Source organism: Procambarus clarkii, chromosome 32 (assembly GCF_040958095.1).
Source record: "Procambarus clarkii isolate CNS0578487 chromosome 32, FALCON_Pclarkii_2.0, whole genome shotgun sequence".
Classification (NCBI taxonomy): domain Eukaryota; kingdom Metazoa; phylum Arthropoda; class Malacostraca; order Decapoda; family Cambaridae; genus Procambarus; species Procambarus clarkii.
The window spans coordinates 6,174,758-6,202,088 of NC_091181.1; positions in this window are offsets into that span (position 1 = coordinate 6,174,758).

A 27,331-nucleotide genomic window follows, 5' to 3' on the forward strand; every position below is an offset into this window, starting at 1 on the left:
CAACTATGAAACTCAAACTAGAACTTGCCAAGATCGAACGAGAGTAACAAAGGGGAAGCAGCTGCAATACGAAAGGAAGAAAAGGAACGTGAAGTCGCCCTCAAGGAACGAGAAGCTGCACTGAGGAAAGAAGAACAAGAACGTGATATTGCAATACTCCATGAGCGTGAGCGAGTACAGCTTGAAGCAAAACATCGTCACCTGGAGATGCAACGCGAGCATGACAAACAGCAAGCTGCTATGGTTATAGAATGTCGTCAACAAGAACTCGCGTTGGAAACTACACACCTCACTCAACGCCAGCAAGCTACCGCCAGTCTTCCAGTAAGTTTCAGTATCTCCCATGTAAGTAAGTTAATGCCACCATTCGTAGAGACAGAGGTCGACGAATTTTTTACCACCTTTGAGACCCTTGCTAATCACCTTGGCTGGCCTGCCGACCAATGGGCTACCCTTCTCAGAGTACATCTCACAGGTTGAGCTGCAGTTACACTCAGTATGCAGGCGATGAGTCACAATAACGTGGCTGAAGTATGTTGACCAGACCACACACTAGAAATTGAAGGGACGACGACGTTTCTATCCCCTACACCTGACTTTCCTCCTCAGCTCTCTCTTGCCTATTTAATGCCTGTCCCTACCTGTCCTCATCACAATCGACTTGAGAATGGTCCAGGACGGACCGAAACGTCGTCGTCCCTTCAATTTCTAGTGTGTGGTCTGGTCATCAATACACTCAGTACTTTGGCGTCTGAGAATGACTACCAGACCCTGAAGCAAGCAGTGTTGGACGCCTACCTGCTCTCCACCGAAAGCTACCGACGAAAATTCCGTGACCACCTAAAGGCAAGTACCACCACCTATCTAGAATTTGCTAATGCCAAAAGGAGATATTTTATGAAATGGCTGGAAGCAGCACATGTCTCTACCTTTGCAGAATTCGTCAACCTCATGCTAGTTGAAGAATTCTTGAGGTGTGTGCCTCCTCCTGTCCGTTTATATTTAGCAGATAAAGAGGAGACCGACTACCTAAAATGTGCTAAATCGGCTGACACTTACAGCCTCATCCACCGGCTGACACCAGAACCATCTTCCAGTAAGAAGTCTTGGTACAGTTACGAGAAAGTGAGTACCGATCAAGCTAGCTCGAAATTGTACTGTAAGTATTGTAGACTCTATGGACATACCATAGATAAATGTGGTAAGTCTCAATACATAGGTAATACTGAATCCACTAAACCAAAACAGACTCCTCCTAAGTCCGGTAAGCTTGTGATGAATGTTGGTGTTCATGTTAATGATCTTTCTCTCTTCAGTAAACACCTGTATCCTGGAACTGTCTCTACCAACGGTTCAGATCCGGAGGGACGTTTCAAACTGAAGATCTTGAGGGACACAGCGGCTCTTCAATCATTTTGAAATCAGCTGTGCCCAATATCGCCTACACCGGGAAAACCGTCTTCATCACTGACCTCACTGCTACCACTCCTTATCCACTCGCCAGAGTCCAACTGGATTGTCCCTTCGTGACCGGTGAAGTCCAAGTCGCCATCAGGGAAAAGCCTTTTCCCATGCCAGGAGTGCAACTTCTCCTGGGCAACGACTTGGCAGAAGACCTGCAACCGATCAACCTGATCGTCATGGACAAACCCCAGGTGTGTACCTCTGTAATGGATAATCCCATCTTTGAGTATGTTCCAGCAAAGGTTCAAGAGAGTGATGAAGTTTCTCCTCCGGTTTTGGTGATCACCCATGCACAAGCTGCATGACTACAGCCAGCTGACTCTTCTGCTACCGCTGTCCCTCAAGACCCTCAGAAACTACCCCCGAATCTTACCACGTTGGAGTTCTGTAAGTTACAAAGGGAAGATCTTACCTTGACACCATTATTCTTCCAGGCTGAGACTCAACCTGACAGTATTCCTAGGTTCTTTCTAGAGAACGAGTTGCTCTACCGCAGATACAGACCCAGTAAACTGAAGGAGGAGGACGATTGGGCCAACGTCGAACAACTAGTGATTCCTGCCAGCCTGCGGCCCACTATTCTACACCTGGCCCACGGAGCACTTTCGCACTACGGTTTTAACAAAACCTACCACGGAATCCGTCAAGACTACTACTGGCCAGGTATGGTAAATAGCGTCAAACAGTGTCATACATGTCAGATGGCAGGTAAACCGAACATCTCTATCCCCAGAGCACCACTGACACCCATCCAGATGCCTGCGGAACCTTTCCACAGACTTATTATAGACTGTGTTGGTCCTTTATCTCGGACCAGTTCTGACAACATCTATATACTAACCATCCTGTGTTCTACCACCAGATTCCCCATAGCAGTTCCAGTAAAGAACATTACGGCTGCTATTGTGGTGAAACACTTATTGAAGATCTTCACCCAGTATGGATTTCCAAGGGAGGTTCAGAGTGACTGTGGCACCAACTTCACCAGTGATCTCTTCAAGAGGACACTGGAAGAGTTCAACATCACATAGGTATTGTCCAGCCCCTATCATCCCGCTTCACAGGGTTCTCTTGAGCGTAGTCATCAGACTATTAAAGCACTCCTAAAGACGTTTTGCAATGAGACCGCTAAGGATTGGGATAAACAACTTGATCTCATTATGTGTATTTTTAGAAGTCTTCCCAATGAATCTCTAGGAGTATCTCCTTATGAGATGCTCTATGGACGTAAGTGCCGTACTCCTCTCAAAGCTTTTAAAGACTCTCTACGTGATGCCACCTTCAGTGAGCATCAGAATGTGCCCCAGTTTCTTCAAAACCTACAACACATTCTAGAGAGGGTGCATAACTTTGCTAAGGATAATCTATTGAAAGCACAGGAGAGGATGAAGACTCATTACGACCAGAACAGCAAAGTAATGAAATTTAAACCGGGAGACTTCGTGTTGGCCTATTTCCCTATCCCAGGTTCTCCCTTGCAATACAGGTTTTCAGGACCCTACCGCATCAAGGAGTACAGAAACAACCACAACTACGTTCTAGAGACTCCACATAGGCGGCGGAAGACCCAGTTGTGCCACGTCAACCTCCTGAAGCTATATAACGGTACTCCTCCCACTGTGTTAGTAACGTATTCTACCTTTAAAGGTCCATACATCCACAGTGAGACCTTCCCTGCTTCTCCTCCCGAAAGCACTGATACTGAGTCAGCGCTTTCCAATTCGGAAATCCTAACTGATCTTCATCCCAATTTACAGGACCATAATAGTGCTCCTTTGCCATATTCTAATCCTATTCTCACCTCGCCAGATATCACGAAGCCTTTCATCCTCCATGTCGACGCTAGTGGTACCGGCATCGGGGGTGACCTAATACAACAACGAGGTGAGGAGAATCTACCTGTTAGCGACCACAGCTACAAGGAACTACAGCACAATCGACCGGGAGCTACTCATCGTCCTGAACTTGCAGCACTTCAAACAATACCTGAAAAGTGCTCGGTCTACCACCATCTACACGGACCACAACACCCTACACTTCCTGCAGCAAGCCCAATTCAATAATACACGACTTCTACGATGGGCTTTATATCTGCAGAAATTCAACCTGGAGATCTCTACATCAAGGGGTCTGACAACATCATAGCCGACGCCCTCTCCAGAGTCTATGAACTAGAGGCAGCTCCACCTATCACTCTACCACATGAAAACGTAACTTCTTCCGGAACCGCAGGCTTCAGGGGAGAGTTGAAACGATAATCTTTCAAAAGTTATTGAGCCTGCTCTTCCCTATATCAGTCATGTCATTCTACAAGTACAAGATGCTACATTAAAGATACGTCCACCAGTAGCACAAAACGTTTTGACCAGGAAGCAAAGCGTACCTTGCACCACCCGTCACGCCGGCTCACCGCCCGTCGTCAACGAGCTAACTACCCATTCTCCGCCTGCCTGCTCCTGATTGGCTGGTGTATCGCCGACAGCACACCTGCACCTGCACTCACGCCCTCTACCTGAGACGACGTCTGGGCCAGCTCAAGCCGTCCTCCTCAGAATATTCCTGTGCTCTTAGAAGTTGACATCTCTCTCTGGTATACTAAGCCCTGGCTGTCGTATACTAAGGGAGGTGGCAGCTATAGCCAATATTCTCAGCACCTGATATTTATTGTCTTGCACATTATTTTATTGTAGAGTGAATTTTCATATCTAGTAATTATTCATGTTGTTTAGTTTGTTGACTTGTTTTGAATTTTATGTAAGCCAAGGGATTGTCTTTGTTCATATTTTGTTTTCTAAAGTAATTAAAATTTCATTGTTTATATTTTGTGTTTTACGTGTCTTCCCATTACCTTACCACAGACAAACAGGCAAGCAGTCTCCCTTTTTTATGTAAGTGTGACCAGGCATTGATACCTGCCATTGGAGGACTGCCGAACATCAACACTCCAACACTTTACCATCACAGTGTACTTGTGGGGGGTACGGTGGGGGGGGGGGGGGTAGGGAATACGTAATCCTTATCATATCTTTAATGTGTACTCACCTATTTGTGCTTGGGGGGTTTAGCTTCGGCTCTTCGGTCCCGTCTCTCAACTGTTAATCAACTGGTTGATAGATTCCTGGGCCTATTGGGCTCTATCATATCTACATATAAACTGTGTATGGAGTCAGCCTCCACAACATCACTGCCTAATGCATTCCATCTGTTAACTAATCTGACACTGAAAAAGTTTTTTTCTAACGTCTCTGTGGCTCATCTGTGTACTAACTTTCCACCTGTGTCCCCCTTGTTCGTGTTCCACCTGTACTAAAGCGTTTGTCTTTGTCCACCTCGTCAATTTCCCTGAGAATTTTGGAGGTGGTTATCATGTCTCCCCTTACTATTCTGTCTTCCATGGACGTGAGTTTCAGCTAATTTAGCCTTTTCTAAAACTCATTACTCTCAGTTCCGGAACGAGTCTGGTGACATACCGCATAATCTTCTCTTTGTATTGTGTTTAACTAAGTATAGACTCCAAGCTGGAGCTGCATATTCCAGGATTGGTCTGACATAAGTGGTATACAGGGTCCTGAATGATTCCTTACATAAGATTCTAAAGGCAGTTCTTCTCTTGGTCAATCTAGCATATGTCGCTGATGATATCCTTTTGATGTGGGCCTCTGGGGACAAGTTCGGTGTGATATCAACCCCCAGATGTTTTTATCTAATTGATTCTTGCAGGATTTCACCTCCCAGATGGTTCCTTGTGTTCAGCATTCTGCTCCCTTCGCATAATTTCATTACTTTGCACTTTCCTGAGTTGAACTTTATTAGCCATTTTCTAGACCATTCCTCCACCCTGTCCAGGTCGTCCTGTAGTCTCTGTCTATCATCATCTATCATGATTCTTCTCATAATTTTTTCATCATCAGTAAACAGTGTGTGTGTACTCACCTAGTTGTGCTTGCAGGGACACAGCGGCTCTTCACGCTCAGCGGGACTTCACAGCTCTGGCTGTTTGGTCCCGCCTCTCAACCATCAATCAACAGGTGTACAGTTTCCTGAGCCCATTGGGCTTGTGGGGAAACTCCAGGCAGCTAGTCTCTTTTTTTAAATTGACTTTAATAAGATAAAGTTATGTCTTATTTATTTTTTTTAGTAAGTAAGAATTAATTGAGTGAACTGTATGTACTTGTAAACTGCCTGAAATTATCTCACACACTAATGGGAGGGACAATTGGTAGCCTAAACCACTTTGCTATGGCTCCTTCTTAAACTACCGATTGTTTACCTTTTATTATTATAATATTATACCACATGTGGTGGTTCACTTATCATTATCATACCACATATGGTGGTCTATTCTACTAGTAATAATTACTAATTATGACTACTAATACTGATATAAATGGCTTAGCTGTGCCAGTAGTGGGGGCCTGCTAAGGCGTTTTGTTGTTGCGTCCAGATTGGGTGTGGCTCTGTGCCTCCTTGTGCCACGTAATGGCGGCTGGTGGGAAGGACAATCTTGGCAAACAAGTAGTTAATAATGTGTATGAACCAACTGTCTGCATAGATTCTTGCTGTTCCTCTCACAATTTACCTGTATGGGAATGCAAGGAATTAATCAAAGTTCCCTAAACATATCAATTACAGGTATGACTTGAAGTGTGAGGGCTGTAATGGAGTACAAGTACATTGTGTTTGGTTTTGTCCTGTATTATGACCGACTTATTTATAAATGAAAAAATGTGCGCACTAATTTCAAATACAATACTTGATAAGCCGGATACAGTCGTTGTTGTGATGTTGATAGGCTGTGTTGCTGGTTGTTGAACGTAATTGGGGTGTCTAGTTGTTTCACCAGTCCTGGAGCCATGTACAGCGTATGACTGTTTCTTTGTTATTGTTGTGTAGCTGGGAGCGTCAGCCAGTGACTCGCTAACGCCCCGAGGCTGGTTCATTCCTCAAAGTAATTTTACATTAACAATGGAACCAAGCTACCTTACGGTGTTAACAATTATATTCAGTCTTGTTGATTACTTTTTTATTAAATCTAAATACAAAACTATTCTATAAACAATATTTAATAATGTAAATATACGTTGACATCCATGACGTCACGGAGTCGATGACGTCACGGTGTCTCCCATTTTCCATCCTGAAGGGATTACAGACTACGGGAGACTGTGTTATGTGTGTGTGTGTGTGTGTATGTGTCGGATTCCGGACAGGGCTCTATCATATCTACACTTGAAACTGTGTAACTGAAACTGTCAGCCTCCACCACATTACTTCCTAATGCATTCCATTTGTCAACCACTCTGACACTAAAAAAGTTCTTTCTAATATCTCTATGGCTTATTTGGGCACTCAGTTTCCACCTGTGTCCCCTAGTGCGTGTGCCCCTTGTGTTAAATAACCTGTCTTTATCAACCCTGTCGATTCCCTTGAGAATCTTCAATATGGTGATCATGTCCCCCTAACTCTTCTGTCTTCCAAAGAAGTGAGGTTTAATTCCCGTAGTCTCTCCTCGTAGCTCATACCTCTCAGCTCGGGTACTAGTCTAGTGGCAAACCTTTGAACCTTTTCCAGTTTAGTCTTATGCTTGACTAGATATGGACTCCATGCTGGAGCCGCATACTCCAGGATTGGTCTGACATATGTGGTATATAATGTTCTGAATGATTTCTTACACAAGTTTCTAAAGGTCGTTCTTATGTTAGCCAACCTGGCATATGCCGCTAATGTTACGCTTTTGATATGGGCTTCAGGGGACAGGTCTGGCGTGATATCAACCCCCAGGTCTTTCTCAGTCTCTGACTCTTGAAGTATTTCATCTCCCAAATGATACTATGTATCTGGTCTCCAGCTCCCTACAACTATCTTCATTACATTACATTTGCTTGGGTTAAACTCTAACAACCATCTGTTCGACTATTCCTGCTGCGTGTTCAGGTCTTCTTGAAGCCTCAAGCTGTCCTCCTCTGTCTTAACCCTTCTCATAATTTTGGCGTCGTCAGCAAACATTGAGAGGAATGAGTCTATATCCTCTGGAAGATCAATTATGTATATCAGAAAGAGGATAGGTCCGAGTATAGAGCCCTGTGGGACTCCACTGGTGTCTTCACGCCAATCTGAGGTCTCACCCTTCACTGTAACTCTCTGCTCCTTATTACTTAGGTACTTCCTAATCCACTAGAGCGCCCTACTAGTTACTCCAGCCTGTTTCTCCAGCTTATGCATCAGCCTTTTGCGGAGTACTGTGCCAAAGAGTTTCCACTTGTCCAAAAAAATGCAGTCCACCCATCCTTCTTGTTCTTGCTTAATCTTTGTCACATGATTACAGGATCTTATTATGGCTGTAAGACAAGATTTACCCTCCCTGAACCCATGTTGATGGGTTGTCACGAAGTCCCTTCTCTACAGATGTGTTACTAGTTTTTTTCTCACGATCTTGTCCATCACCTTGCATGGTATACAAGTAAAGGACACTGCCCAGCAAACACAAATCATCTACACAACGTTCGCCTATCTCTTCCCATAGGTGTGGGAATGATTTGCATTGAGAATGGTGCAGGAGAGCCTTTGAGAAACTTTTACTCAAAAAATCCAAACACAAAGGTTTAATTATAAATTGTTTTTCTACAATTATTTTCTTCCAAATGTAAAACAAATAGTTTTTACATGTTTAAATATAAAATTTATGGAGTTTTTTTGTAAAATTCATTAATAAATTGTGAATTATATATATTGGCTGAGTGAAACCTTTAAAATCCATTTAGTTATAATATGAACAGAAAAAAGTAGTTTTCCAAATTTTCTAAAAATCGCTCTTTTTAACACAATTTGACTCCTTATGCATTCCACTAAACACTAATATCATATTTAAATATATAATTTATGTATTATTCCCTAAGATAATTTATATAAATTATAAAAGTTGCTGGAAAGTGGTGAGAAAGAATCTGAAAACGTTTTGTTGTCTTATATTGGCGTGTTCTTATATATTAACTAGAGTGAGTAAGAGTGAGCGAGAGTGGGTAAGAGTGAGTAAGAGTGACTGAAGGTGAGTGAGAGTGCCAGAGAGTGTGTAAGTGTGAGTAAGAGTGAGTATAAGTAAGAGTGACTGAGAGTAAGAGTGACAGAGTGAGTAAGAGTGAGAGTAAGGATGACAGAATGAGTAAGAGTGAGAGTAAAGTGATTGAGAGTAAGGGTGAGTATGAGAGTTAGAGTGAGAGTAAGAGTGATTGAGAGTTAGTGAGAGTAAGAGTGATTGAGAGTAAGAGTGATTGGGAGTAAGAGTGATTGGGAGTAGGAGTTAGGGTGAGAGTAGGAGTAAGAATGAGAATAAGAGTGATTGAGAGTAAGAGTGAGTAAGAGTAAGAATGAGAGTAAGAGTGATTGAGAGTAAGAGTGATTGAGAGTAAGAGTGATTGAGAGTAAGAGTGATTGGGAGTAAGAGAGATTGGGAGTAAGAGTAAGAGTGAGAGTAAGAATGAGAATAAGAGTGATTGAGAGTAAGAGTGATTGGGAGTAAGAGTAAGAGTAAGAATGAGAGTAGGAGTGATTGAGAGTAGGAGTGATTGGGAGTAGGAGTGATTGGGAGTAAGAGTGATTGAGAGTAAGAGTAATTGAGAGTAAGAGTATGAGAGTAAGAGTGAGAGAGTGAGTATGAATGGGTAAGGGTGACTGAGAGTGAGTAAGAGTGACAGAGTAAGAATGACAGAGTAAGAGTGATAGAGAGTAAGAGTGACAGAGAGTAAGAGTGACAGAGAGTAAGAGTGACAGAGTAAGAGTGACAGAGAGTAAGAGTGACAGAGAGTAAGAGTGACAGAGAGTAAGAGTGACAGAGAGTAAGAGTGACAGAGAGTAAGAGTGACAGAGTAAGAGTGAGTATGAGAGTGAGTAAGGATGACTGAGAGAAAGAGTGAGTAATAGTGCGTAAGAGTGATTGAGAGTAGAGTGAGAGTAAGAGTGATTGAGAGTTAGTGAGAGTAAGAGTGATTGAGAGTAAGAGTGATTGAGAGTAAAAGTGATTGAGAGTAAGAGTGATTGAGAGTAAGAGTGATTGGGAGTAAGAGTGATTGAGAGTAAGAGTGATTGGGAGTAAGAGTGCTTGGGAGTAGGAGTAAGAATGAGAATAAGAGTGATTGAGAGTAAGAGTGAGTAAGAGTAAGAATGAGAGTAAGAGTGATTGAGAGGAAGAGTGATTGAGAGTAAGAGTGATTGAGAGTAAGAGTGATTGGGAGTAAGAGTGATTGAGAGTAAGAGTGATTGGGAGTAAGAGTGATTGGGAGTAGGAGTAAGAATGAGAATAAGAGTGATTGAGAGTAAGAGTGAGTAAGAGTAAGAATGAGAGTAAGAGTGATTGAGAGTAAGAGTGATTGAGAGTAAGAGTGATTGGGAGTAAGAGTGATTGGGAGTAAGAGTAAGAGTGAGAGTAAGAGTAAGAATGAGAATAAGAGTGATTGAGAGTAAGTGATTGGGAGTAAGAGTAAGAGTAAGAATGAGAGTAGGAGTGATTGAGAGTAGGAGTGATTGGGAGTAGGAGTGATTGGGAGTAAGAGTGATTGAGAGTAAGAGTAATTGAGAGTAAGAGTATGAGAGTAAGAGTGAGAGAGTGAGTATGAATGGGTAAGGGTGACTGAGAGTGAGTAAGAATGACAGTAAGAGTGACAGAGAGTAAGAGTGACAGAGAGTAAGAGTGACAGAGAGTAAGAGTGACAGAGTAAGAGTGACAGAGAGTAAGAGTGACAGAGAGTAAGAGTGACAGAGAGTAAGAGTGACAGAGAGTAAGAGTGACAGAGTGTAAGAGTGACAGAGTAAGAGTGACAGAGTAAGAGTGACAGAGAGTAAGAGTGACAGAGAGTAAGAGTGACAGAGTAAGAGTGACAGAGAGTAAGAGTGACAGAGAGTAAGAGTGACAGAGAGTAAGAGTGACAGAGTAAGAGTGACAGAGTAAGAGTGACAGAGTAAGAGTGACAGAGAGTAAGAGTGACAGAGAGTAAGAGTGACAGAGAGTAAGAGTGACAGAGAGTAAGAGTGACAGAGTAAGAGTGACAGAGAGTAAGAGTGACAGAGAGTAAGAGTGACAGAGTAAGAGTGACAGAGAGTAAGAGTGACAGAGAGTAAGAGTGACAGAGAGTAAGAGTGACAGAGAGTAAGAGTGACAGAGTAAGAGAGTGAGAGTGATTATGAGAGAGTTAAGAGTGTGAGGTGTGAGAGGGTAGCAGGCCAGGGAGGCAGGATGTGTGGTCACAGGCGAGGCCTAGGCCTCGTGATCTCTAATGTTGGTTTATATATATATATGTGGGATTTTTTGTCCTGTTTCAAATTATAATTATTTAGCAGGAATGTAATAAGATATTGCACAGTATTAATGTGACAATAATATATGCATTATTTCCTTGATAGTCAAACTTGTTGTTCAAAGATAATATACAATCTTTGAAGGAAACATTTTGAGAGCGCGAGCTGGCAACACTGGGCTGGTGGGTGAGAGAGACATATGGTTAGTTGTACTCAGACCTTCACTGGTGAAGGGTGTGTCCCAGCTGGCCGCCACCAGCCGCCACCGCCGCCACCCGCCGCCCACCACCAGCCGCCACCCGCCACCACCCACCAGCCGCCACCTGCCACCACCCACCACCAGCCGCCACCCACCACCAGCCGCCACCCGCCACCAGCCACCGCCACCCACCACCGCTACTCACCACCCGCCGCCACCACCCACCACCAGCCGCCACCCACCACCACCCACCACCACCCGCCACCAGCCGCCACCCGCCACCAGCCACCGCCACCCACCACCGCCACTCACCACCCGCCGCCACCACCCACCACCAGCCGCCACCCGCCACCACCCACCACCCACCACCAGCCGCCACTCACCACCAGCCGCCACCCGCCACCACCCACCACCAGCCGCCACCTGCCACCACCCACCACCAGCCGCCACCTGCCACCACCCACCACCAGCCGCCACCCGCCGCCACCCGCCACCCACCACCAGCCGCCACCCGCCGCCACCCGCCACCCACCACCAGCCGCCACCCGCCGCCACCCGCCACCCACCACCAGCCGCCACCCACCACCAGCCGCCACCTGCCACCACCCACCACCAGCCGCCAGCCGCCACCACCCACCACCCACCACCAGCCGCCACCTGCCACCACCAGCCGCCACCCGCCACCACCCACCACCAGCCGCCACCCGCCGCCACCCGCCGCCCACCACCAGCCGCCACCCGCCACCACCCACCACCCACCACCAGCCGCCACCCGCCGCCACCCGCCACCCACCACCAGCCGCCACCCGCCACCAGCCGCCACCCGCCACCACCCACCACCCACCACCAGCCGCCACCTGCCACCACCCACCACCAGCCGCCACCCGCCACCACCCACCACCAGCCGCCACCCGCCACCAGCCACCGCCACCCGCCACCCGCCTCCCGCCGCCACCACCCACCACCACCAGCCGCCGCCGCCACCACCACCCACCAACACCGCCGCTACCACCCATCACCGCCGCCGCCACCACCACCCACCACCACCGCCGCCACCACCCATCACCGCCGCCGCCGCCACCACCCACCACAGCCGCCGCCGACACCACCGCCACCACCCACCACAGCCGCCACCACCACCCACCACCACCACCACCACCCACCACCGCCGCCACCACCAGCCGCCACAAGCCGCCACCGCCCGCCAACGCCCGCCACCAGCCGCCATCACCACCACCACCACCACCAGCCGCCATCACCGCCACCAGCCGCCACCAGCTGCCACCACCACCAGCCGCCACCACCACCACCACCACCACCAGCCGAAATTACCGCCACCAGCTGCCACCACCACCAGCCGCCATCACCGCCACCAGCTGCCACCACCACCAGCCGCCACCACCACCTGCCACCAGCCGCCACCACCGCCCGCTATCAGCCGTCACCGCCCGTTGCCACAGTTGCCACCGCCCGCCACCGCCCGCCACCGCCCGCCACCACCCACCACAGCCGCCACCACCCACCACCCGCCGCCACCACCCACCACCACCAGCCGCCGCCGCCACCCACCACCCACCACCACCAACCGCCGCCGCCACCACCACCCACCACCACCGCCGCCACCACCCACCACCACCAGCCGCCGCCGCCACCACCACCCACCACCACCACCACCCACCACCACCGCCGCCACCACCACCACCCACCACCACCGCCAGCCGCCACCACTCATCACAGACGCCGCCACCCGCCACCGCCCGCCACCACCGCCAGACACAGCCGCCAGTGTCCGCCACCGCCGCCACTGTCCGCCACCGCCGCCACTGTCCGCCACCGCCGCCACTGTCCGCCACCGCCGCCACTGTCCGCCACCGCCGCCACATGGCCTGTAGTTCGGTGCCTCTTGTCTGTCATCTTATTTGTATATTGGGACTTCATTAGCCGTCTTCCATATTTCTGGTAGGTCTCCCATCTCCAGTGACCTACTATACACTAAGGAGAGTGACATGCAAAGTGCCTCTGCACACATTTTCAATACCCATGGTGAGATTCCGTTCGGGCCAACATCCTTTCTCACGTCGAGATCCACCAGATGCCTCTTTACCGAATCTCTTGTAATTTCGAACCCTTCCAAGGCCGCCTGGTTTACTAGCCCAGCAAACAATTTTAGGTTGCCACAACATATCTGGAAAGTATTTGAAAGTATTGGAAACGTTTGTTTTATCGTATCAGATACGATATTGTGTGTGGACTTAAATAGGTTTCCAAAACTTATAACCAAGACATATGTATCTAACACTAATTTGAGATGTTGTGGCAACTTTACACTCCTAACATGAGTCATTCATAATCCATTCATATACCAATATGAATCTCTTATGAAAGGTTTGAGCCAATAATCTGAACCCTTTTCACATCTTTGTGTTTAAAGTTAAATTTCTTGAAATTAAATTATATTTTATATTATATTATTTTTATTATATTTTATATTATATTATTATTTTCAATTTAAATATTAAAACCAATTTAATGGTAAAAAAAATCTAATAGTTTATATTTCTTTTATTATTTACTAACAATTAAAATTATTTACTAACGGAGAGAGGGGAGGCTGTACGGCGGAGAGTGGCGGTTGTGGCGGACAGTGGCGGCGGTGACGGATAGTGGCGGCGGGCGGACAGTGGCGGCGGTGGCGGATAGTGGCGGTGGGCGGACAGGGCGGCGGCGGGCGGACAGGGCGGCGGCGGGCGGACAGTGGCGGCGGGCGGACAGTGGCGGCGGGAGGACAGTGGCGGCGGTGGCGGATAGTGGCGGCGGGCGGACAGTGGCAGATAGTGGCGGCGGCCGGACCGTGGCGGCTTTGGCGGCGGTGGTGGACAGTGGCGGCGGGCGGACATTGGCGGCAGCGGGCGGACAGTGGCGGCGGCGGGCGGACAGTGGCGGCGGCGGGCGGACAGTGGCGGCGGCGGGCGGACAGTGGCGGCGGCGGGCGGACAGTGGCGGCGGCGGGCGGACAGTGGCGGCGGCGGGCAAACAGTGGCGGCGGCGGGCGGACAGTGGTGGCGGCGGGCGGACAGTGGTGGCGGCGGGCGGACAGTGGAGGCGGCGGGCGGACAGTGGTGGCGGCGGGCGGACAGTGGTGGCGGCGGGCGGACAGTGGTGGCGGCGGGCGGACAGTGGTGGCGGCGGGCGGACAGTGGTGGCGGCGGGCGGACAGTGGTGGCGGTGGCAGACAGTGGTGGCGGTGGCAGACAGTGGTGGCGGTGGCGGACAGTGGTGGCGGTGGCGGATAGTGGCAGCGAGCGGACAGTGGCGGCGGGCGGACAGTGGCGGCGGTGGCGGATAGTAGCGGCGGGCGGACAGTGGCGGCAGGCGGACAGGGCGGCGGCGGGCGGACAGTGGCGGCGGGTGGACAGTGGCGGCGGGAGGACAGTGGCGGCGGTGGTGGATAGTGGCGGCGGTGGCGGATAGTGGCGGCAGGCGGACAGTGGCGGCGGGCGGACAGGGCGGCGGCGGGCGGACAGTGGCGGCGGGCGGACAGTGGCGGCGGGCGGACAGTGGCGGATAGTGGCGGCGGGCGGACCGTGGCGGCTTTGGCGGCGGTGGTGGACAGTGGCGGCGGGCGGACAGTGGCGGCGGCGGGCGGACAGTGGCGGCGGCGGGCGGACAGTGGCGGCGGCGGGCGGACAGTGGCGGCGGCGGGCAAACAGTGGCGGCGGCGGGCGGACAGTGGTGGCGGCGGGCGGACAGTGGTGGCACCGGGCGGACAGTGGTGGCGGGCGGACAGTGGCGGCGGGCGGACAGTGGCGGCCGTGGCGGATAGTGGCGGCGGGCGGACAGTGGTGGCGGCGGGCGGACAGTGGCAGCGGGCGGACAGTGACGGCGGTGGCGGATAGTGGCGGCGGGAGGACAGTGGTGGCGGGCGGACAGTGGCGGCGGTGGCGGATAGTGGCGGCGGGAGGACAGTGGTGGCGGCGGGCGGACAGTGGTGGCGGTGGCAGACAGTGGTGGCGGTGGCGGACAGTGGCGGCGGTGGCGGACAGTGGCGGCGGTGGCGGCGGTGGCGGACAGTGGCGGCGGTGGCGGACAGTGGCGGCGGTGGCGGACACTGACGGCTGTGTCTGGCGGTGGTGGCGGGCGGTGGCGGGTGGCGGCGTCTGTGATGAGTGGTGGCGGCTGGCGGTGGTGGCGGCGGTGGTGGTGGGTGGTGGTGGCGGCGGGCGGACAGTGGCGGCGGGCGGACAGTGGCGGATAGTGGCGGCGGGCGGACCGTGGCGGCTTTGGCGGCGGTGGTGGACAGTGGCGGCGGCGGGCGGACAGTGGCGGCGACGGGCGGACAGTGGCGGCGGCGGGCTGACAGTGGCGGCGGCGGGCGGACAGTGGCGGCGGCGGGCAAACAGTGGCGGCGGCGGGCGGACAGTGGTGGCGGCGGGCGGACAGTGGTGGCGCCGGGCGGACAGTGGCGGCGGGCGGACAGTGGCGGCCGTGGCGGATAGTGGCGGCGGGCGGACAGTGGTGGCGGCGGGCGGACAGTGGTGGCGCCGGGCGAACAGTGGCGGCGGGCGGACAGTGGCGGCGGGCGGACAGTGGCGGCGGTGGCGGATAGTGGTGGCGGGAGGACAGTGGTGGCGGCGGGCGGACAGTGGTGGCGGTGGCGGACAGCTGTCACCTCTCCTAGCGCAGTGAACTCTCCTTGTTCTGTTGTGAAGACCTCCTGGAACCTCTTGTTGAGTTCTTTGCACACCTCTTTGTCAATCTCTGTGTACCTGTGCTCACACATTCGAGGTTTCATCACATGTTTCTTAACTGTTGTTTTCCTCCTGATGTGACTGTGTAGTAGCTTTGGTTCGGTCTTGGCTTTATTAGCTATATCATTTTCATACTTTTTCTTAGCTTCTTTTCTCACACTAACATACTCGTTCGTGGTTCTATGGTATCTCTCTCTATTCTCTGGTGTTCTGTTAGTTCCTCCACGCCCTTTTGTTCAGTTCCTTTGCTTCCATACATGCCCTGTTAATCCACGGATTCTTATTTTGCTTCTCTGTCTTTTCCTGTCGGGCCGGGATAAACCTTTTTACTGCCTCCTGACTCTTTTGGGTGAAATAGTCTATCATGTCTTGTATGGACTTAGTTGAGAGTTCTGTGTCCCATGGTATATTTCCTAGGAAACTTCTCATCTCATAATTTCTCTTTCGGAACTCCAGCAATTTTTTCCCAGTTCTTTTTTTGGGAAGATAATTCCTAGCTTAACCAGGTACTTAAAGATCAATAGACTGTGATCACTCATTTCCAAGGGGGCTTCCAACTTAACTTCCCTTATATCCGACTCATTTAGGGTAAATATCAGATGAAGCATAGCTGGTTCATCCTCTCCTCTCATTCTTGTCGGTCCCTTGATGTGTGTGCTTGGAAAGTTTCTTGTTGCCACGTTCAGCAGCTTAGCTCTCCATGTGTCTGGTCCTCCATGTGGGTCTCTGTTCTCCCAATCTATCTTCCCTGGGTTGATGTCTCCCATGATTAGTAGTTTGGATCCGTTCCTGCTAGCTACAGATGCTACTCTCTCTCTCTATTATGTTAATGGTGGCCAAGTTGTTTCTATCAAATTCCTGTCTGGGTCTTCTGTCATTTAGTGAAGGGGTTATATATGACTACCACTATAATTTTTTGTCCTAGAATTGCTGTGGTACCTGATATGTAGTCACTGAAATCTTCACAGTCATGAAGACCCATCTCTTCAAAACTCCAGCCTCTTCTTATCAGCAAAGCTACCCCACATCCTCTCCCTCCTCTCTCTTTCCTCACTACCTAGTAGTCCTGTGGAAACACTGCATTTGTTACGGTTTTCGTTATCATTGTTTCTGTGAGTGCTATTATGTCTGGATTTTCTTCTAGTGCCCATTCTCCAAGTTCACTTGTTTTATTTGTAATCCCATCAGTGTTAGTGTACATTGCCTTGAAGCTCACTTTCTTCTGTCCTTTCTCATGTCCCCTTCTTGGTGAGTGTTCTGCTGATTGAGGAAGCTGTTCCCTGGGTGAGAAGATCTGTGAGGTGGTTAACAGGGTCTCAGAGGATTCTAGGGTGGGGGTTGGGTATCAAGGAAAGGGCGGAAGGTAGAGAATGGGGTAAGGAGGTAGGGGGAAATGGAAGATACGGGGTGAGGGGGGGATAGGGGGGGGGGTGGGGTAAGGAGGTAGGGGGAAATGGAAGATACGGGGTGAGGGGGGATAGCGGGGGGATGGGGTGGAGGGGGAGGGGGGAAAGAGGGAAGGTTGAACAAGGTGGGAATGGGGGAGTGGTGACCTGGTCGGAATGGGGTGGGGGGAAGGGAGGGATGTGTGAACATTTGAGTGGGGGCAGGTAGGGTGAGGAATAGGGAGGGTTTCTATGCAGAGGAGGGAGGTGGTGTTGCCCTCCCCCTCTGGTGTTGCTGGAATGCAGGTTGTGGGTTCCCCCTCTTTTCTCTGGGAGCATTGTTTTGGGGGCAGTGCTCTTCGGTTTACTCCTCTCACCCTGCGCTTCCTCCTTGTCTTTGCTGCCTGGTTCTCTCCTCCTACATCCTGTCCCTCTGGAGGAATACTTTCTTGTATTCCTCCACATAATGCAGATGACTCCTCTTTTCTAGAATACCCTCCTTCGTCGTCTCGTTTGCAAACACTATCTTTACTAGGCGGTTTGAGTCCTTGTTGTACCAGCTCAACCTGAAAACCTTTTCAAAGTTTTGTTCAGCCCCTTCCATCTTTAACGCCTTCAGAATCCCATTTACTGCCTCTCTGTCTTTGCTATTCCATTCTTGCCTATTGTATCCTTCCTCTTCTTTGATGCCTACAGCTACCATTGATCTTTTTGTTTCCAGGTGCAGACTGGTGCACCTTGCTGCTTCCTGTGAAGCAGTAAGCAGGATATATATATATATATATATATATATATATATATATATATATATATATATATATATATATATATATATATATATATATATAACTATATATATATATATATATATATATATATATATATATATATATATATATATATATATATATATATATATATATATATATAACTCCTTGTGTTAGGAATTTAATACCCTGTTAATACCACATCACCCCATCCACCTCACTCAAATGTAGATATAAACAAATCGAAGATGTGTAAGTTCTATTCAGTTGTGTATGTGTAAACTAAAGTCTTTGAAAATGTAATAAGTTTTACGAAATGCGCTCAAGTGTCGCGTCAGACTAGAAATAAAAATGAATTTTGGAGAATTGATTTTTGAATTACCATTAACAGTGAAAAGAAATTTAGGAAAGATCGAGAAAATTCGTGTTAGAATTATTAATCTTACTTTTTCGGTCATTTTTAATATATATATATATATATATATATATATATATATATATATATATATATATATATATATATATATATATATATATATATATATATATATATATATATGCAATTGACGATCACAAAACACTGATCATTTTATGCGGAAAATCCACAGAGAAATATGAAATGAGGTGAACGTTTCGGCTTGTTAAAGCCTTTGTCAACACCAGACTGACTAAGGAGAAGGGAGAAGGGGGAGGATATATAGGATATATATATATAGGATATATGGGTTGGTCAGGTGTCGGCCTATATATCCTCCCCCTTCTCCCTTCTCCTTAGTCAGTCTGGTGTTGACAAAGGCTTTAACAAGCCGAAACATTCACCTCATTTCGTATTTCTCTGTGGATTTTCCGCATATATATATATATATATATATATATATATATATATATATATATATATATATATATATATATATATATATATATATGTATATATATATATATATATATATATATATATATATATATATATATATATATATATATATATATATATATATATATATATATGTATATATATATTCAAAGACATAATTTACACACAAATTCTTCGTACTTATACTCTATTGGATGAGGTGATATGAAACAAAAGTTTTGGGTGAGGTGACAAACACAAGACAGAACACGAAACAATGGGTATAAATTGGATAAGTGAACATATGAATGGAAGTAACTGCAGAAGGTCTTTTGGCCCTTACTTCCTCTTGCTGCTTCCATATTGGTTCGGGGTCCAGAAGTAGGTAGAATATAGTTGTGCATAAATTGGCTCTTGATTGCAGGTGTTGAAGTGAGTGCCCCAAAAGATACAAAGCCAGTGTTCTCAATGCTTATATTCGTCGAGCGCTTACCCACTGCTCTGAATGGAGCAACGTGAGTAGAGAGTTTGAAAGAGTAACTCAGGTATTGGTGAACAACGGATATAGCAACGCGGAAATAAACGCTGCTATAAGAAGACACTTGGACCGTTGGTATAATCCAGAACCTAGAACAGAAACCATAATACCTCCTATAAAATTATATTACAAATCTTTGAAAATGTATATATATATTGTCTTTGAAAAATTGAGAAGTGTCTTGCAAAATGCTTCTAGGCGTCAGACCTTAAATAAAGTGTGAAAATGAACTTTGAAGAGTTAATTTTTCAACAGCCCTCGACAGAGAAGAAAAATATAAGAAATATTGAGAAGATTTGTGTTAGAATCATTAATCTTACCCTTTCGGTCGTATTTATATATATATATATATATATATATATATATATATATATATATATATATATATATATATATATATATATATATATATATATATATTTATATATATATATATATATATATATATATATATATATATATATATATATATATATATATATTTATATATATATATATATATTAGTATGTTTTGGTAGCAGTCTTTCCTGTAGACATATATTATTAAATATGACCGAAAAAGTAAGATTAATAATTCTAACACAAATTTTCTCAATCTTTCGTACATTTCTTTTCACTGTTGGAGGTAAATCAAAAATCAATTCACCAAAATTCATTTTTATTTCTAGTCTGACGCGACACGAGCGCGTTTCGTAAAACTTATTACATTTTTAAAGACTTTAGTTCACAAATACACAACTGAATAGAACTTACGCATCTCCGATTTTATATCTACATATGAGTGAGGTGGAAGGGGTGATGTGGCATTAACACAAGACAGAACAAGAGGTGGCATTAATAGGGTATTAATTTCATCAACACAAGACAGAACAAGAGGTGGTATTAATAGGGTATTAATTTCATCAACACAAGACAGAACACGAAACAATGGGTATTGAATAGAAGTGTTTGGAGAAAGCCTATTGGTCCATATTTCTTGATGCTTCTATATTGGAGCGGAGTCTTGAGGTGGGTAGAATATAGTTGTGCATTAATTGGCTGTTGATTGCTGGTGTTGACTTCTTGATGTGTAGTGCCTCGCAAACGTCAAGCCGCCTGCTATCGCTGTATCTATCAATGATTTCTGTGTTGTTTACTAGGATTTCTCTGGCGATGGTTTGGTTGTGGGAAGAGATTATATGTTCCTTAATGGAGCCCTGTTGTTTATGCATCGTTAAACGCCTAGAAAGAGATGTTGTTGTTTTGCCTATATACTGGTTTTTTTGGAGCTTACAGTCCCCAAGAGGGCATTTGAAGGCATAGACGACGTTAGTCTCTTTTAAAGCGTTCTGTTTTGTGTCTGGAGAGTTTCTCATGAGTAGGCTGGCCGTTTTTCTGGTTTTATAGTAAATCGTCAGTTGTATCCTCTGATTTCTGTCTGTAGGGATAACGTTTCTATTAACAATATCTTTCAGGACCCTTTCCTCCGTTTTATGAGCTGTGGAAAAGAAGTTCCTGTAAAATAGTCTAATAGGGGGTATAGGTGTTGAGTTAGTTGTCTCTTCAGAGGTTGCATGGCATTTCACTTTCCTTCTTATGATATCTTCGACGAAACCATTGGAGAAGCCGTTGTTGACTAGGACCTGCCTTACCCTACAGAGTTCTTCGTCGACTTGCTTCCATTCTGAGCTGTGGCTGAGAGCACGGTCGACATATGCGTTAACAACACTCCTCTTGTACCTGTCTGGGCAGTCGCTGTTGGCATTTAGGCACATTCCTATGTTCGTTTCCTTAGTGTAGACTGCAGTGTGGAAACCTCCGCTCTTTTCCATGACTGTTACATCTAGAAAGGGCAGCTTCCCATCCTTTTCCATCTCGTAAGTGAAACGCAACACGGAACTCTGCTCAAATGCCTCCTTCAGCTCCTGCAGATGTCTGACATCAGGTACCTGTGTAAAAATGTCGTCAACATACCTGCAGTATATGGCCGGTTTCAAGTTCATGTCGACTAAGACTTTTTGCTCGATGGTACCCATGTAGAAGTTTGCAAACAGGACACCTAGGGGAGAACCCATGGCGACCCCATCTACTTGCTTATACATGTGCCCATCCGGGCTCAAGAAGGGTGCCTCTTTAGTACAAGCTTGGAGTAGTTTCCTCAGAATATTTTCTGGTATGTCAAGAGGAGTACAGGCTGGATCACGATACACTCTGTCGGCTATCATCCCGATTTTCTAGTCCACAGGTACGTTGGTAAACAGCGATTCTACGTCCAACGAGGCTCTTATCCCTGTGGCCCGTGTGCCCCGCAGTAAGTCAACAAATTCCTTTGGAGACTTCAGGCTGAAGGCGCAAGGAACATAAGGAGTCAGCAGGCCGTTGAGTCGCTTCGCCAGTCTGTACGTGGGTGTGGGTATCTGGCTAATGATTGGCCGAAGTGGGTTTCCAGGCTTGTGTGTCTTGACATTTCCATACGCATATCCGGGTTCATATTCCCCAATGATCTTTGGCAGGTGGAGTCCAGATTTCTTGGCGTTCACAGTTTCGATCAGTTTGTTGACCTTTGCTTTTAATTCGGCTGTTGTGTCCTTCGTTACCCTTTGGAACTTAGTTTGGTCAGAGAGTATGATGTTCATTTTCGCCAGATATTCGTCTTTTTTAAGAATGACATATATTGGCGACTTGTCACCTCTCCTGACAACTATCTCCTTGTTCTCACGAAGGCTTTTAGCTGCCGCTTTGAGCTCGGGGGACAGTATGGTGCTTCTGTAATTGCCTCGATTCTTTCCTCCTTCTGCAATAAGTTCTGCTTGTAAGGTATCTTTGGTAGTGACCCTCTTTTGTGTCTTGAGGTCGAATATGTCGTCCAACAGAATTTCCAACTCTACTTTCCGGGCCATCTCACTCGGTCTGGACATAACATGACAGTTTATGCCCAGATTTAGGAGAGTGACTTGGTCCTCAGTGAGGTTAATTCCTGGAAGGTTCAGGAAGCCATCTCTTGGTCGTGGTATATGGTGGACCTATGTCAATTCCACGACCAAGAGATGGCTTCCTGAACCTTGCAGGAATTAACCTCACTGAGGACCAAGTCACTCTCCTAAATCTGGGCATAAACTGTCATGTTATGTCCAGACCGAGTGAGATGGCCCGGAAAGTAGAGTTGAAAATTCTGTTGGACGACATATTCGACCTCGAGACACAAAAGAAGGTCACTACCAAAGATACCTTACAAGCAGAACTTATTGCAGAAGGAGGAAAGAATCGAGGCAATTACAGAAGCACCATACTGTCCCCCGAGCTCAAAGCGGCAGCTAAAAGCCTTCGTGAGAACAAGGAGATAGTTGTCAGGAGAGGTGACAAGTCGCCAATATATGTCATTCTTAAAAAAGACGAATATCTGGCGAAAATGAACATCATACTCTCTGACCAAACTAAGTTCCAAAGGGTAACGAAGGACACTACAGCCGAATTAAAAGCAAAGGTCAACAAACTGATCGAAACTGTGAACGCCAAGAAATCTGGACTCCACCTGCCAAAGATCATTGGGGAATATAAACCCGGATATGCGTATGGAAATGTCAAGACACACAAGCCTGGAAACCCACTTCGGCCAATCATTAGCCAGATACCCACACCCACGTACAGACTGGCGAAGCGACTCAACGGCCTGCTGACTCCTTATGTTCCTTGCGCCTTCAGCCTGAAGTCTCCAAAGGAATTTGTTGACTTACTGCGGGGCACACGGGCCACAGGGATAAGAGCCTCGTTGGACGTAGAATCGCTGTTTACCAACGTACCTGTGGACGAGACAATCGGGATGATAGCCGACAGAGTGTATCGTGATCCAGCCTGTACTCCTCTTGACATACCAGAAAATATTCTGAGGAAACTACTCCAAGCTTGTACTAAAGAGGCACCCTTCTTGAGCCCGGATGGGCACATGTATAAGCAAGTAGATGGGGTCGCCATGGGTTTTCCCCTAGGTGTCCTGTTTGCAAACTTCTACATGGGTACCATCGAGCAAAAAGTCTTAGTCGACATGAACTTGAAACCGGCCATATACTGCAGGTATGTTGACGACATTTTTACACAGGTACCTGATGTCAGACATCTGCAGGAGCTGAAGGAGGCATTTGAGCAGAGTTCCGTGTTGCGTTTCACTTACGAGATGGAAAAGGATGGGAAGCTGCCCTTTCTAGATGTAACAGTCATGGAAAAGAGCGGAGGTTTCCACACTGCAGTCTACACTAAGGAAACGAACATAGGAATGTGCCTAAATGCCAACAGCGACTGCCCAGACAGGTACAAGAGGAGTGTTGTTAACGCATATGTCGACCGTGCTCTCAGCCACAGCTCAGAATGGAAGCAAGTCGACGAAGAACTCTATAGGATAAGGCAGGTCTTAGTCAACAACGGCTTCTCCAATGGTTTCGTCGAAGACATCATAAGAAGGAAAGTGAAACGCCATGCAACCTCTGAAGAGACAACTAACACAACACCTATACCCCCTATTAGACTATTTTACAGGAACTTCTTTTCCACAGCTCATAAAACGGAGGAAAGGGTCCTGAAAGATATTGTTAATAGAAACGTTATCCCTACTGACAGAAATCAGAGGATACAACTGACGATTTACTATAAAACCAGAAAAACGGCCAGCCTACTCATGAGAAACTCTCCAGACACAAAACAGAACGCTTTAAAAGAGACTAACGTCGTCTATGCCTTCAAATGCCCTCTTGGGGACTGTAAGCTCCAAAAAACCCAGTATATAGGCAAGACAACAACATCTCTTTCTAGGCGTTTAACGATGCATAAGCAACAGGGCTCCATTAAGGAACATATAATCTCTTCCCACAACCAAACCATCGCCAGAGAAATCCTAATAAACAACACAGAAATCATCGATAGATACAGCGATAGCAGGCGGCTTGACGTTTGCGAGGCACTACACATCAATAAGTCAACACCAGCAATCAACAGCCAATTAATGCACAACTATATTCTACCCACCTCAAGACTCCGCTCCAATATAGAAGCATCAAGAAATATAGACCAATAGGCTTTCTACAAACACTTCTATTCAATACCCATTGTTTCGTGTTCTGTCTTGTGTTGATGAAATTAATACCCTATTAATACCACCTCTTGTTCTGTCTTGTGTTGATGAATTAATACCCTATTAATACCACATCTTGTTCTGTCTTGTGTTAATGCCACATCACCCCTTCCACCTCACTCAAATGTAGATATAAAATCGGAGATGCGTAAGTTCTATTCAGTTGTGTATTTGTGGACTAAAGTCTTTGAAAATGTAATAAGTTTTACGAAACGCGCTCGTGTCGCGTCAGACTAGAAATAAAAATGAATTTTGGAGAATTGATTTTTGATTTACCTCCAACAGTGAAAAGAAATGTACAAAAGATTGAGAAAATTCGTGTTAGAATTATTAATCTTACTTTTTCGGTCATATTTAATAATATATATATATATATATATATATATATATATATATATATATATATATATATATATATATATATATATATATATATATATGTATATATATATAAAGTTGTGAGGGTACCACCTTTGGTCAAAGTGGGGACCCATAGCCTCAGGGAAGAAAATAAGAAGTTTCCAGAGAAGACCTTGTGGATTCTCACTGAACACATAGATGCATATCATAAGTTGTCGAGTTCCTCCAGCTCCTCAGATGGCGGGCAGGAACCCTGAATGCAGTGTGCAATTTCCCTCTGTATCACCACGCTGAGGCGCTGGAAAAGGAAGCTGGCAGCTCTAGGGTTTCATAATGTTTCAATTAGCATAGAACCCAGTTCCTTTAAATAAAACTAGTGGCACTTTTACCCCAGGCGCCTAGTGTCTCAGAAGGAATGGGGACAAAATTGTAGTGGTGATCCAGTTCTCTATACTTACGGGATTTGGCTGCTTCCCTTTGGGTGGCAGTGCAACCTGGTTGTTCAACACTGAAATCAATGTAGGTGTTAGCCAGGGTTGATACACACGTGTATTCCCACACCAACTGCTTGTCATTCTTCCAGGGTTCACTGTGATACCATCCGGGCGACCAATAAGAGCATCAGAGTTGTGGGGCGTAAGGTAACGGGGCTCTCTCTCAACTGGGCATCCAGCTGTGGTGAGGTTCCTTCTGATGATGTCGTTAACTTCACTGTGCCTCGAGTGCCATCCCCCTGTGCTTTGGCAGAGTAGGCCATGGTGGCCGTATCTGTCGGCCACCACCTCGCCGCAAAAACACTTATATATGGTGTGGATTGGGGCAACAAGGGGGTGGGCCACAGCAATTCAGAAGGCGTGTGGTGCCGGACGCGTGGCAGTTGATGACATTGGGGTTTTTAACATGAAATCTTCTGCATATGGGGCTGCTACTGCTGTTAGGCGAGCAATGTTGTGTTGTGTTGTTGCAGCAACTTGGTCTACAATGGGGCCATTCCAGCTGGATTGCTTGTGGGCTTTTGGGGATGGTGGTTGAGGTGATGGGCCTGCACGAGGGGCCCACTCTGTGGCACAGCGTGTAAAATTGGGATCATGTACACCTGCCAGCTGATGTAAGTAGGCAGGTAGAATTTCCTTCACAAGGTCGTCGGATGCCGATAAGGAGGACAGGAAGACTAGTACGGTGATTTGCGTTGGTGTTCGACCTCCGAGGCCCCGAAGTCTTAGGGAAAGAGAGGCTTGTTTCCACTGTAGGTCATCAAGACAGAGGTTGAGGGCTTTTTCTAACATTGATTTCAGTAACAGGTCATACTCACCTAGATTTCGGCTACTGTAGGATGATGAACACCTCAGAAAGTAGGTTAACCTGGGGATGGAACGACATCTGGTGATGTCCTCATCACCAGATGAAGGATATCCTCAATAATCATCTTGTTTATCTGACATTGATACCACAATGTTACTTTCTTCTCAAGTCAGTATGGTTAGATAACAACTAGTGAAGCAGGATATCATAAATTATAATAATATTTATCGGGCGTAACATGGTGTTGCTGATGCTTTAAGCTTGCATGATACGATAGCGAATAGTGGTGTTCAGAGTATCTGTGAAGGTCATTGTTAACTGATGACGACAACGATGTTCCTCATGCCTCCATCAGCCATTCTCAAATATCATCAGTAACATGTCATTTATGGTTATATTGGTTGAATTGTGATAGCAACAATATTTCTCTTTCCTCGAGCAAGTATTGCCAACATTTTATTCACAAACTTGTATGGCATACGATGCTTATAAAGGTTATATTGGTTAACTGACGATGGCAAGACTGGAGCTATTGGTTCACCCCAGTAAAGTTTCTTCTTATGTACATAATAATAATTAAATTAATAAATAATAATTATTTATTATTATTTAATAATTAAAGTCCCAGCAATGCTCTTCTTATGTACATAATAATAATAATAATAATAATATTTATTAGGGAAAATCACATACATACAAAATGGTATACGAGAAGAATGTTGGATCTCTAGACAGGGCAAGAATATACAGTAGTATGGTTCAAACCACTAATACACTCAGCGTTTCTGGCCTGACAATAGCACCACTGTCGCTCTCGTCACAAGTAATACATTATCAAATAAGAACTGTTCAGATGTCGGATATTTTAATAGTGATCTATTCTTAAAAATTTTAACATGATCTTTCTCTCTTAAATTTAGGGTGGAAAATAATTTTGCGTACTATTTAGTCTGAACACTTTACTAGTATATAAAAATGTTCATCTAGAACAGATTATTTCAATATTTACATAAAGTACAGGAATCGTGACGGTTTATGCATAATAACAATTGTGGTATCTGTTGACAGGCAGGACACCCCTTCACACAGCAGCCTTTTTTGGTCACAACAACACTGTGAAGGTCCTCCTCGACGCTGGAGCAAACATTAACGCTACAGATAACTTTGGTAAGGATGACATTTATGCATCCCAATATTATATAACACTGATGTCATACAACACACCACAATTTTTATGTGTTAAAATGCAATATTTATATTTTATAATTATACCATATGAGAGAATGTCTGTCTGTTCAAAGTTGGGGGCCAAATTTTTCATATAAA